Source organism: Artemia franciscana, chromosome 8 (genome assembly GCF_032884065.1).
Source record: "Artemia franciscana chromosome 8, ASM3288406v1, whole genome shotgun sequence".
NCBI classification, from domain to species: domain Eukaryota; kingdom Metazoa; phylum Arthropoda; class Branchiopoda; order Anostraca; family Artemiidae; genus Artemia; species Artemia franciscana.
The window spans coordinates 4,376,759-4,390,643 of NC_088870.1; the positions used below are offsets into that span (position 1 = coordinate 4,376,759).

At 32.4% G+C, this 13,885-nt stretch overlaps 1 long non-coding RNA gene across 6 annotated transcripts in view; it reads left to right on the top strand.

Annotated features, from left to right (window-relative positions):
• The first annotated feature begins 766 nt into the window (after window positions 1-766).
• The window catches only part of LOC136029892 (uncharacterized), a 268,714-nt gene continuing 255,595 nt past the window's right edge, over window positions 767-13,885 (top strand). For 2 of the 6 annotated variants that reach the window (XR_010618136.1, XR_010618135.1), the window contains exon 1: window positions 773-970. This is a non-coding gene — a long non-coding RNA (uncharacterized LOC136029892). Of the gene's footprint in view, window positions 971-13,885 lie in introns of all 6 variants that reach the window. The other 4 variants (XR_010618137.1, XR_010618134.1, XR_010618133.1 and 1 more) reach the window with 4 other exon arrangements.

Below are 13,885 nucleotides of genomic sequence, written 5' to 3' on the forward strand. Positions count from 1 at the left end.
TTGCTGCAGCATGATTCGATCTCTGGGTCCCGTATTACCAATCTAAGGTCAAACCCACTGCACCACCACAGGACTTTGGACACTTTTTCTTTGAAGGGAGAGGTCTTTCAAAAAATTTGCTCTATTAGTAACAAGGAATACATTCTAAGTTTTTGATATTGCAGGAAAAAGATAAATGTACGGTTGTTCCTTTAATTGAATTCTAAAGCTTATTATAATAATATCATTTTATTATCCATGCTGCTATAATTTCCAGTTTTTTTTAACTAAGGTATCAAGACATTTAAAACAGACAGGGGCTTGGGATTTTTTTAAAGGTTTCCATAATGAAAAATTTTTTATTTGTTAGTTTCAGTAAGATTGGTCTGGAAATTTAGAAAGAATGGGATCTTCAGGGGGCCGAGTCTCAAGGCCGTGAACTTTACGAGATGTCTAAAAAAAACTGTTGACCTGATTTCCCTCTGAACTAGATACTCGCTTTAGTCTCGGTTCTTATTTAACGAAACATTTTCCAGGCATAAGCACACAAATTTTCGCTGTATTTAGATGAATTAAAAAATTTTTTTTAGCAGTAACTATTTGAAAAAAAAATTAACTAAATTAGAAACCTATCTCTTCATTGAATTTTGCAATTGTTAAATCTCAATTGCAAAAGAGCAAATCTAGTTTGCAAAAGAGCATACTTGAAGTAAGAACCAGAATCCTAGTTAAATAGTCCCTTCTTAACAGCATCATCCCCTATGTAGTCCACATTTTTCACACAATTCCTTTTCTTTCAGAGCTTGCCGCTAGCTACACTTTGGGGTGTTGCGGCTGCTGAAAGGTGACCATTTCTCTTTTTCCTGGCACTCTGGAACTAGGAAGACTAAGGTTCATAAGAAACACTCCTCAGTTGCCTGGAAACCTGGGACCAGTAAGCATCTTCCTTTTAACACACATATCAGGATAGAAAATGGATCTCTGTTGGCAAGTAAGTTACTCAAAACAGGTAGCAGACACAGCTATATTGCAGAAAATACACTCAATTGTAACATAACTTGTTACGAATACAAATTCGTTAGTCAAACGTAGCCAGATATCAATACGATTCCGTGTTTTATTCCCTTCATTCCACCCTTTTTGATCATTTTATTTATGTATTTCAAGGCTGGTAAAGTCATATACAAAACTGATACAAATAAGCATAATATACAAGCATAATAATTAATCATTGGATATCTTATTAATACAAATAAATAAAAGGTAACTCGAGTCTTTAAACCCTTTAAAATAAAACCGCCTATTGCCACTATATATCTAGGAGATATGGATTTAAAGATCCACAGCAACAGCTCATCATTTCTACCATTTAACAAATCTCCCCACGTCATTAGACTTAAAAAGAAAATTTCCCAACCCCCCAGAATACCGCTTAGTTGGCAAATTCGCAATCTATTTAGAAAATTAAAACCGCTCTTTATTAAAAGTGGCATACAATTGACTCGCACCTGAATTCAAATTCTAATATATTTTATTGGTAAAATTAACTTGAAACAATATTCTTAACTGAAAATCTTTTGAAAATTTTTATCGAAAAATAAACTAATTGAAGCATTTGTGCCAGCACCCCAATTTCGAATCTATCCTTTATATTTATTATAAAGGACGTGCTTAATAATATTTATTCCTTATAATTTTTATAACGGATGTATTTTATTTTGATGTATTATAACTGATAAAAATTTTTAATTATAATATTTATGAAAACAGACTTAAATTTTTATTCAGGGTAAAGGATATGTTATCCCTGCAATGGATACAAAATAGTTGGTCATAAGTATTCAGATTTCAATACAACACTGTACTTTATCCCATCATATTACCGTTTGTAATCTATAACGTTAATTATAAAGAAATTTATTTCATAATATTTATTTATAACAACTTTTAGATGGATATATTTTACTTTAATATATTACAACAGAAAAAATATTTCGATTATATTATCTACCGTAATAGGCTCGTGTTAAATAATTATTTGTTGTGATTTGTTATAACTGGTACGTTATTCCCGTAATGAACTCACACATTTTACCCGTAAATGTCCAAATATCAACAAAATATCAAATTTCTCTACTTCATTTTTTTATTTTCTAAGTTTAATAATCTACCGAATCCTCCCGAAGATTTTGTCCCAGCCCTCAAAACCCTCTACCCCCCCCCTGTATACGGCCTTGAGCCCTATTTGTGATGCACGTACCAGATAGTCTCAATCTCTAATTTTCATACAGGACCTGTGGTATCTTATCACTAAGTGGTATCCTCAAACCACAGAGAGATAGAATTTACTTGTAAAAAACGGTGTAACTCAAGAATTAAATGATTGCGCAATCCTTTCCAAACACTTTTAAACTAGTAATAATAATCCCAAAATTCTCACCTAATTTTATAAAAACTGAGTAATAATGTTTATACGATTGATTATTTTACTTGCTTTAAGTTTTATTGTGCCTCATCCCACCAGCCCCTCCTCCCCTAATATCTGAATATAACCCCTTCCCTAAGGTATGAATATAGCCCTAAGCTAAGCATTGAGTTTTTTTCGGGGGGTGGGGGTAATGAATGGACTGTTGATGAAAATAAGTGCAACAGAATAAGAATGCCAAACAAAAAAAAATCAGCAAAATTAGTGTTAGAACTTAAAATTTAATGTCTAATGTTTAGGGTAGATCTAGCTATTAAAGGAAGAGGGGGAGGAATTGTTGACTGAGAGGCCACTAAACTGAAATTGAATACACAAATCAGTTTAAATTGAGGTTCTACCGTAAGAATGAAGTAAAATTTTGTTCCTATTGTAGCTAGTCTAGGAGGGCAGTCTTTGCCAAACATTACCGCATATTTTTTCTATCTTGAATCCTTGACGAAAAGTTGTTTTCATGAAAAGCTTGAAACTGTTCTTGGCAAAAAAAGGAAATTGGTTGATACAACGGTTTTTCTTGGAAGCCATGATATTCTTGGAAGCTATGGTAGTGGTGAAAAAAAAAAATCCTCTAGCATTTCACTTCAACTATTGAAACTATAAATATCGAGATGATAGATATGACAGAAAGATGATGAACTTGTGACCACAGAAATACAATGACGAATAGAGGTCAGATTCCCGCTACTTTTTGCTATTTATTTCATTTTTAAATTTTAAGATTACTTGAATCCAAGAAATCATAACTCAGGGTAACGGCAAAATCTTATAACAAAATTCTCCGAAATCTACCCTCTATTTTTTTCGTCACGGTTGTAATCCCCCCCACAGTCTTGAGTTTGGATGACACGGGATTCTGGCCGGGTGCTTAAAAGACAGAACACAGCTGACCAAACAGATGATTGTTCAGATGATAGCGATAAATGACAGATGCGTATTGCGCATAAGAAAACCCCCCTTTTATCTCCCCCTAAAATATTTGCAAGCAATTTTAGGAACAATTCAAACAAACTCCTAGTTTTAGAGATACTATAGCCACCCGTTTTGGTCAACTAAGATCCTTTCAGCTTTTAGAAGGAAACACGCAGTTTGAACAAAGAGAAACAGAGATTTAACTATAAAGAAATGTTGTGACTCAAAAACCGTTTTGGTCAACTAAGATCCTTTCATCTTTTAGAAAGAAACATGCAGTTTGAACAAAGAGAAACAGAGATTTTACTATAAAGAAATGTTGTGACTCAAAAACTTTTTTTTCCTTTTACTGGCTTAAAAGTTCATACAGAAACATCAGCTTTTTGTGGACTCTCTACTGCCTTAAAATCGAACACTTAATTTATGAGTGAATATAATACAGATCAAAATAATGTGATAAAGAGATAAGTGTGATTATAATTTGCAAGAAAAAAATGTGGTAGTTTAGGTTAAGTTTATGACGTGCGAAAATACATCACAAAAATAAGCCAATTAAATCAAATCAAACTTTTTAACATGAAGGTATACTAAAAAAATCTTACTTTTTCTCTCTGATTCATAGCCTAGGTTTGTTTCAATGCCTTTGGTATATATTTCGTAGATTAAAATTAGTAAAATTGAATTAAATAATAAAGAATTAAATTCAAGTATTAACTAAAAATTAAATTAAAATAAAAAATCAAATTAAAATTTAAAAGTTAAATCTTTATTGAACTTGGATCAGAATTTTAACAAAAGTATTTATTTAAAAAAATAAAGATTAAAAAATACTTTCCTAGGAAAATTTTCCAATATCAGCTGCGGGTAAGTACTTTTACAGATAGGGGTGATTTCTAGCATTTGTATTAAGGGGTGGGGGCAAGAGGGTTCCATATCTGAATAGTCAAGGGGAATAGGATATATAATATTTTTCTTAATGTTATTGGGGGGATCTGCCGCACCCCCAACGACATCCCTTTTACTGACAATTGTTCTTGATTTTCTTAGAGTTCTTGTTTCATGTTTAGAAGACAGATTTAGGTTAAGGGAAGAATCAAAACTTCTCACACGATCTTAGGTAGAATGCCTGTTATTGTATTCTGAACCAGCTCACTTTCTTGTTTACATTAGCAAGCCCTTGATTTATATTTTTAATCTAAATTCTGAGCAAGCAATTAATGCAAATTAGAGATCGTTAATGTCAGTATTTCTTAATTATGATGATAAATGTTATTCTTTTAGTTAGTGATTACGCAGGCTTAATGGTTACTTTGGGAAAATCTATCAGTAAATTAAAAGAAAACTAATGTTCATAAAGAGTGTGAATATGCATGCATGTAACGTGTTCTCTTACAGCTAAGATAATACTGTTCATGGTAATGGACGGTAGGAAAATACTGACCCTTGGCAAAAGAAGCCAAAACCGTAAAAGAAATTTTGGTAATAATATACTTAAAAAGTACACCTTTTCAATATAATTCTAAACATGTGTTAAAGTTCCCCCAGCAAACGTTAATAGAATGAAAAATCTGTATAATATCGTAATTCGTATTATAATTATGTGATATTGGAAGGTATATTCCTCCTCAGGAAAACACCCTCCGAAAAGAGTTTAGTTTGGATGATAGTTACATCAACAGATTAAACATGTCTGAGAGCCCTGATATAAATCATCGTAAAATGTTACGATTAAGAATTTAAAGTTTAATATCTTATGTTAAGTTGCGAAAGATATCCTTAGAACACAAGAAACATCTGAATCCAAACTGCTTTAGCAGGATAATACGAGGCAAAAGAAGGATAAGGGGGTGATTTATAACCAGTGAAAAAAAGAATGGAGATGCGAAAATTTTGGCTGACATCTCCGCTCAACTCCCCTCAATGTAAGAAGAATAAAATAAAAATTTCAAAAGCAAAAATAAATGAAAGTGAAGAATTACCTTCTTACTTTACCGATGGAAAGGTGAGAGAATAAAAAAAAGTTTTCTTTTAAGAGTTAACATATGTCCAGGATTTGAAATATCCGAGTTTTCATCAGGTTGCAAAACCTGATGAAGTAGAAAATTCAAAAAGTTAGGAGTAATCAGAGCTTTAATTAATCCTTAGTGTTATTATTGAATTAAGTTTTTTATTCAGTCACTTTTTACCGTTTTAGTGAGAGGGTGACCCGTAATTTTCACTACTTTATTTTTGTGGTTTTCCCCCTTGTTTTTGCATTGAGAACGGCTGAGGAAACAAAGCTGTACCTATAGGAGAAGGGGCAGCAGGCTTAGGGGGTCTGACCATCCTCCCGAAATATTTGTCTGACGCGTATAGGCGTAACAAAAATGAATATAAACAAATGTATGATGCATTTTAAAAATGTTTTTGTAACCTCCCTCCCTGAAAAGGACATTTTGTAACCACCCCAAGCCCACCACCAAAAAATATTGGATACAACCCTGAGTGGAGATGTCAGCTTACAAGTACATACATAGGATTCTGTTTTGAAGTAGGGGAGTTTGGGCTTTGACAAAAGTGAAAAAAAAAATATCAAGACTCTGGAAGGGCATAGACCCGAAATTTCCTGACACATGCCCAGAAATTTACCTCCTATGCGAACACACTTAATTGCTTCTAAAGTAAACTCCTCATTATCAAACGGTATATAATTCACCGTGTGGGTTGTTTCCAGTCCTCCAAGGAACCAGAGTACATATATTTACGAGAAACAGTAAGAAATACTTAGTAACCTAATTGGGTTATGATTGTGATTACCCTATAATAATAATCCTTACTGTATAAGAATTTAACTTTAATTAAATACTAATAGAGTTCAGAATTAATGAATAGTAATAATCTCTTGTCACCGACAGAATGTTTTTATGTTGATTTTAAGTTCTTTCATTCCATTTTGGATCTTCCACGAAGTTCGCTTTACTGTGGTTGTCCCGGCAATAAATTTTGCAGATAATCAAAAGACTACTGAAGAAGTTTTGACTGAAAAACTCATGTTCCATCTGACATTTAAGATCTATTAAATAAGTTATTACCATTTACCATTTAGAAAATCCATTTTCTAATGGTAATTAGTAATTTCTAATGGTTTACCATTTACCATGTTACCATTTAACAGTATTTACCATTTAGAAAATTGGCACTGTTCCAGTTCCGTCTGACATTTAAGATCTATTAAATAAGTTATTACCATTTACCATTTAGAAAATCCATTTTCTAATGGTAATTAGTAATTTCTAATGGTTTACCATTTACCATGTTACCATTTAACAGTATTTACCATTTAGAAAATTGGCACTGTTCCAGTTTTTGTTAATTGGAGTAATTTAGCATTTGATTGAATTTTTAAACTTATTCGCAGATTCATGTTCCATTTCTACTATAATTTTTCGTTTTTTCTATACGCCCACACCCTCTCCGCAAATTCATAACGAACTGTTAAAAAACAGTCTGCTCAATTTAAAAATGCTTCAAAATATTTCTGAGGAAAATGCACAAACATAAGCCCTCCTTAGCATACCTAGTAGCATATGTATAATGTATTGAAATTTTGTATACTTTACTTGTAAAGTATAACCACAGCAAGAACAGAGAGTTTACTTGAAAAATATGTTGTGACTTATCCGTTTATACTTTTCATTGGTTTAAACTTTCATATAAATGAAATAATGAGGGTTTGCATTATTTTTAATTGCTAAAAACTTCACGTAGCAATAATGGATAGAAACAAAAGCGGGTAAATACTAGCGGGTAAAGAAGCGGGTAAAATCGGTAACAAAGCGGGACTACCAAAAATGCGCAAAAAAATCTCTGGATAAAAAGATTTAAAACAGATTTTTAGAAAAGCATGTTTCTCCTTGTTAAAATGGCTCACGTACTGGATTCCTGTTCTAAAAGATCTTGGTTCCTAAGCTATGGTACCATATGCTCTGACAATTTGGTGCTCCACAGATTTAGCTCCACAAAGTCTAGCTTTTTTTATTCGATTGATGTTTGTTAACAACTTACACTATGGATCAGTGGTGTCAATATACTGCTATAGAGGGTGGGGTTGTAAAAACGTATTTCTTGTTATCTAGGTGGTAATTATTTTTCTTTCAATTGTTAAGTGAAAATACCATAAAAAGGTATTTTAAAAGTGAGAGCAACTAGCCCCCCTCCCAAGCCCAAACTTTCCCCAAAGACATCTGACCAAAATTTTCATATAGCCATTCGATTCAGCATAGTTGAAAGGTCCAAATACTGTACTATAACGGAAGACAAAATGCCCCACAGTACGGGGAAAGGGCTGTAAGTTGATCAATTTGCCAGTAGTTTATATACGGAATATTTGTGAATAAGAAGTATACGGATGTTTTTTTTTTTGCGTGGAAGGGGGTTTCTGTGAGGGAGAACTTTTCATGAGGAGAAAATCTTTTCTCCTTTTATAGGGGAAATTATACAAGGGGATAGGTAAGGAAATGTTTTGGTATGATGTAAAAAAAGGCAAGAGATTCAATAAAAAAATAAAATTTCAATGGATAGTTAGGAAAGACATTAAAACTCAAAACGAACAGGTTCTATTCGGTATATGAAGGGGGCTGTGCCTTCCTCAACCCTAGCTCTTCACACCAAATTTTGACTTTCAACTTAATGTCGGTCCTTACTTTGAATTTAAAAAAACTTGGTTTTATATTTAATTTCGTATGTGATACATTTTCAGTAATTGTATATACATTTAAGTATTTATTAGAGATTCAATTTACTATTCGTGGACAAATACATAAGAAGCCTGTCGAAATTAGAATCTAGCAAAGGCCACGTTTTAAAACAAATAAATAAAAGTAACTAAAAAAAAAATCATTTTTTCGAACTTTTGTCGGCTTTGGGACATTAAAACTTTTTTGCAATGGGTTCGGGACACTTTCTATTGTAAATTTAGTGGCAACCTTGACTACCGGTCACATTTTACTTTCTTTTCTGCAAGGGGCTCCAAATAAGGCAGAGTTTACAGAAAAGATCTTTGTTTACCACCAGCTTTTGTCTCCATGTCGAAAACGCTAAGTCACTTTTTATTGTCTTGCCAGGGTGTCATGGAAATGTCCAAATCATTTGAACATCCCCTTTTAGCTACGACTTATGGAGCGGGACAGTTTCCATTTTTGCCATGAAGCAGGAAACATGGGAACATAATTCAATTTGTAAAAAGGGACATTAAATACCAGAAATAATTACCGAAACATTTCCGGAGAATTACCGGAGATACCTGTAAATACTGGAGAATTTCGAAAGGACCCACTCCAATTTTTCTAAGCCCTTTGGTAAACAAAGGATCTAAAGCCGAACTTGCCAACCTTCGGTGGTGCTGGTTCACGAAAATCTGGAGAGGGGAAATCCATTTTTCACAGCCAGGGTGGGGAGGGGCAAACTTTTTGTTTTTCAATGAAAATACAAAAAAGCCATTCAGTTGAAAGGTTTATTCAACTGAAAGTAATGAGCAATATTAGAACTTGAAACGAGCAGAAATTATTCCTTTACATGAAAAGGACTGCCTTCTCGTCAATACTTCGCTCTTTACGCTAAAATTTGACTCTGTCACAACTCTGCTTTTTAAAGTAATAAAAAAAACTTTCAACTGAAACAATAATTTGGTTTCATCGATTTTTCTTCCCTTTTTTGGTGTTAGGTTCTTCCCTTTTTAAGAATATTTTAGATCTCTTTGAAATCATGCAAGTTCCTTGTATGATTCGCTTTAGCTTTGTAAACAAGGAAGTGTTTAAACTCTTTTGACTGATTTTTGTCAGAGGGTTAAATGTTACCCATGGGATTGGTTTTAAAAATGCAACTCCACCATTTGTTTGGTAATTTCTGTTTGTTTAAATTCGACTAAATTTTTCATTTTGAGTTTTGTTCAGTTTAAGTTTCTTTTGTTCTTCATTAACTTTTGTTTATCTAAGCTGAGTACAATACAAGCTTTATTTTAATTTATTTTTATTTTAAGTTTAACTTAAGGCTATAAATATTGATCTGAACAGAAAATATGATTTGATCCTTTTCAACCTACCAAAAGCTAAGAACCAGAGAAAATTTGCCTGATTTTTGAAAAAAGGCGGAAACACAGCCAAAACTTTAAGTGACCTTAATGAAAATCATATTCTCAGATTCAGCATGTCAGAGAACCCTTGTATAGGTTTCAAGCTCCCGTCGTAACAAATGTGGAACACAAATTTTGTTTTTATAAAATATATCTTTTTTTCTCTCAATAAAATATTTACGAAAATAGTTCATAGTAATTTTTTTCTTTTTATGCATGAGCTAATTTCCTTTCTTTTTAATGCTTAAGTTTGCTGTTTAATTTCTGTTAAAAATTTACTTTTGAAAATTTGATTTTGTTTTTAAAGGATAAATACTCGGCTTATAAAATTTTTCCCGAATGTATTTCAGAAACAGAAAGCGAGGTCGGAAGATTAACTTTGACGGGAGCTAATTAATGAACAAATGCCAACATGTTAAAATCTAAGCTAAATTGGATAACATTACTACTGTAAAAAAGGCTGTTAAACTGGAATGTCTTTTAACTCCAGTTAAATGACTTGTAGAGGCATCGCAATAGTGACGTCAATTCACGGAAATGTAAGGTGGGGGGGGGGGCAAATATGCTTTTTCAAAATTTATCAAAGCTATAATCTGTATATATATATATATATATATATATATATATATATATATATATATATATATATATATATATATATATAATATTCTATATATATAATATATATATATATATATATATATATATATATATATATATATATATATATATATATATATATATATATATATATATATATATATATATATATATATATATATATATATATATTGGGCGACAAGCTTGCTACTTGTTCCTGTAAAAACACCCAGCAACTGAAACGTCAATTCGACGCCCTATGCGCCAGCAATGGCTCTGGAGGATCCTTATCCTATGTATATATATATATATATATATATATATATATATATATATATATATATATATATATATATATATATATATATATATATATATATATATCTATCAGAAGCTATAATAAATACAAAAAGCTATTTTTCAATAAAAATTAAAAAGAAATATTTGTAATGAAATGCCAAAGAATTTTTTTTTTTAATCGGGGGAATAAAATTCCCCTATATGTCGTAACTGAACTCCAATTGGGAAAAGGGGTCAATTGTCCCATTTTTAGATATTTCAATTTTTGGATATTCAATTGTCCCATTTTTGGATATTGAAAAATACAAGTTTTGTTTCTCCAGTTTTGCATTTTAAAATAAAAAACAATCCCTGTCTTTCTTTCCCTGTATTTTTGTGAGTTTGCACCAATGTTAATATGGTACTAACAGACTAAAAATACAAGCGTAGTATGCACCACATTCTAATTCTTAATATAAAACATGAATGTCGGTAAAGCCAGTTTTTTTAATCGGCTAAACGTAAGTCCGACTATGTAGAGCTTGGATATGTCTCGATGCAAAGACTGAAAGCCGATTTTTCGTTTGCTGATGCACGAACCATCACCTGAAACTTCCATAGCTAAACGACAAGTCAAGAAAAGACTTGAAATTTAAATGCAAGTCAACGCAGCACTAGATTTTTACCCTAACTATTATGAACGAGTTTGATATTTCTTTCTTTTTTGTTATTTCAATCCTTTGCTAATGTAAATTAAATAAAAAAAAACAAGTTTTTTTAACTGAAAGTAAGGAGCAACATTTAAAACTTAAAACGAATAGAAATTATTACACATATGAGTGGGTTCACCCTCTCGTCAGTACCTTGATTTTTACGCTAAGGTTTTTTAGTACTTTCAAAAGAGGGATTTATTCCAATTAAATGGCCTTTGCGATTCAGGGGTCATTCTTAAGGAATTGGAGCAAAGTTTGAACTTTGCTTAAAGACTGAAGTAATGACTAGGGGACGAAACCACTCATTTTAAGTTTCAAAGTTGCCCCTTACTTTCAGTTGAACAAACTTTTTTTTATTTAATTTCTGATCGTTTTTTAAATAACGCTTGGAAATCCGACACCCCCTTCATGGAAAATTTTCTTCCCCCATGAAAGTTCCTCCATGGAAAGATCTTCTCATGTAACTACTCATGGGTAAGACTAAACTCGATGAAATTTATCTATTTAAAGTCAGTATAACAATCTAATTCTTTCCATGCATCTATTAGTATTAAAATGTCGTTTTTAGAGTTTCGGTAAGTTTTGAGCCGGTTTGCTCCTTACTTACAGTTCGGCACCACGAACTGTTTGAGATTGACTCCCAGTATACCCACCTAAGTATCAAATGCACATTGTAGAAACCAACTCCTCTGTGCATGCGCATGGGATTGAGGATGTCACTGTATCTACTTAAGAGAACATGACACCCTAAAATCATTTTGCGAGTCTCAGTGTTGGCCGACCGTCATAAAGACAACGGGGTCCATTAGTAAATAATCTTAGGGGACTGGTCATCATCTAGAGCAATTGAGAATCTATATTTTGATTACGAAATTAGATTGAAAAAAAAATGAAATTTAACGTCCCTTTTATTGGCAACCTTGTCAGTCAAAGTCGGTGGCAAAACAAAGAACAACCAATGCTGTTAAATCGCAGTGTTTTCTAGCAGGTATACCAGGACTATGTACTGTCCTTTCATGAATTTTAAATAGATAATTCTGCCCCGTTTCATCGAAAAAAAACAAAAAAAAAACAACATTCATGCTTTCTGATGATGCAAGTTTCATTAAAACTGAACATCTCCATTTCCGGCACAAAACGGAAGGAGTTAAAGATTTTTTTAAGTTTACCGGGAAAGTAGGTGTTGGCTTTTTGTTTTCTATACCTTATTCTGATCTTTCATCCAAGCTCTATAAATTACGGTAAGACCGTCCAATCAATAGTTATGCCAAAAAAAAGAGAAAAAATTATAATGGACGAGAGCTGGTGATCCTTTAAGGTATAGTATCGCCTTAAATATATCTTATTCGGCTAGTAATTAAATGGAAGAGTAAGTTTTTTAGCCTGAAATTCAAAAGCAGTGTTAAAGCGATCAGAAATAATCTTGCATTTAAGGGGGCTGTTACTCCCCTTAACTCGCCTCCCCTCCATGATCTGTAAACGAATACTGACAAATCCTTTACTTAGAATAAACTACTTCTTAACTACTTCCCTTGGGAGCTTCTCCTCCTCAGAATAAAACACTGTAAAATCCTGAAAAGAACTTCAAAGATTGAAAATACTTACTTATGTCATTCCTAAAAGGACTTCACTTTACTTTCTCCCTCCCCCAACCAAACTAATAGCATATACGCCAAATAATATACTCTCCGTGTATTTTTTTTTTTTGTTTCTTGATTTCGTCAATGTTGCTTCTTTGCCGTTAAACCTTTTTGAAGAAAGGATTGATATATGGCCAAATGCATGGAAAATATATAATTTGGTTTATATTTTTGCACATTAGGCAGTGGCGCGTAGAGTAGAGTGGAGCGTTTTTAGACTGCTACTAAGAGAGCGTTTTTAGGAATGCTACTAAGTAGTAAAGCACTACTAAGCTACTAAGTAGTAAGCTATTACTAAAAAGTAAGCACTTTAGAGGTTTTTTAAATTGTTTTCGGATTTTATAGGTTTCCTTTCTAAAGAGTAAACAAGGACCTTTTACATCAATAACCTTTGCCAAAGGTACAGTTTTTGTTGCAGTTGACATTTTTTCAACTTGCGTGGTATCAGGACACTTTAGGGTCTAAAAAGCTTTATATAAAAAGGAGGCTGTTTGCAGTGTATTTAAAAACAATCCCTTGTACTTAAGTATTATATGAAAAACACTGGAGAAGTGAAGTTTAGTTAATGCTATGAAATATACCTAAGTAAGATAAAGATATAATAGTTTATAAACAAATGTGGGGCATATTTTTGCACATTAGGGGTTGGGTCGTGATAAAGCATAGCGTATAATAAATATGTAACCTAAACAAACTTATTAAAACCTAACCAAACCGAATTATCAACTAAATAATTAATTAAAATATACCTATCCATGGTCAGACACTATATTCTATCACTATACATGGCAAACTAATCGGGAAGAAAACCAGGTAATGTTTCGAATGTTTCTCGTATGATACGTAAGCGCCCAATCCCTCGTTAGTTTCGACTGGCGCCCTTGTCTTACTAAAAACTGTGCCAGCACTTTTCTGGTTTGTAATTGCATAAGTATTTTGTTTTGGTTTTTCTGTGTCAATGGTATGTTCAGTTTCTTTCCTTTCTTGTTCGTAATTAAATAAAAAAAACAAGTTTTTTAAATGAAAGTAAGGAGCGACATTAAAACTTAAAAGGAACAGAAATTACTCCGTATATGAAAGGGGCTTTTCCTTCTCAAAGCCCCGCTCTTTACGCTAAAGTTTGACTCTTTCTCTTAACTCTACATTTTAAAACAGTAAAAAAACTTTAGCGTAA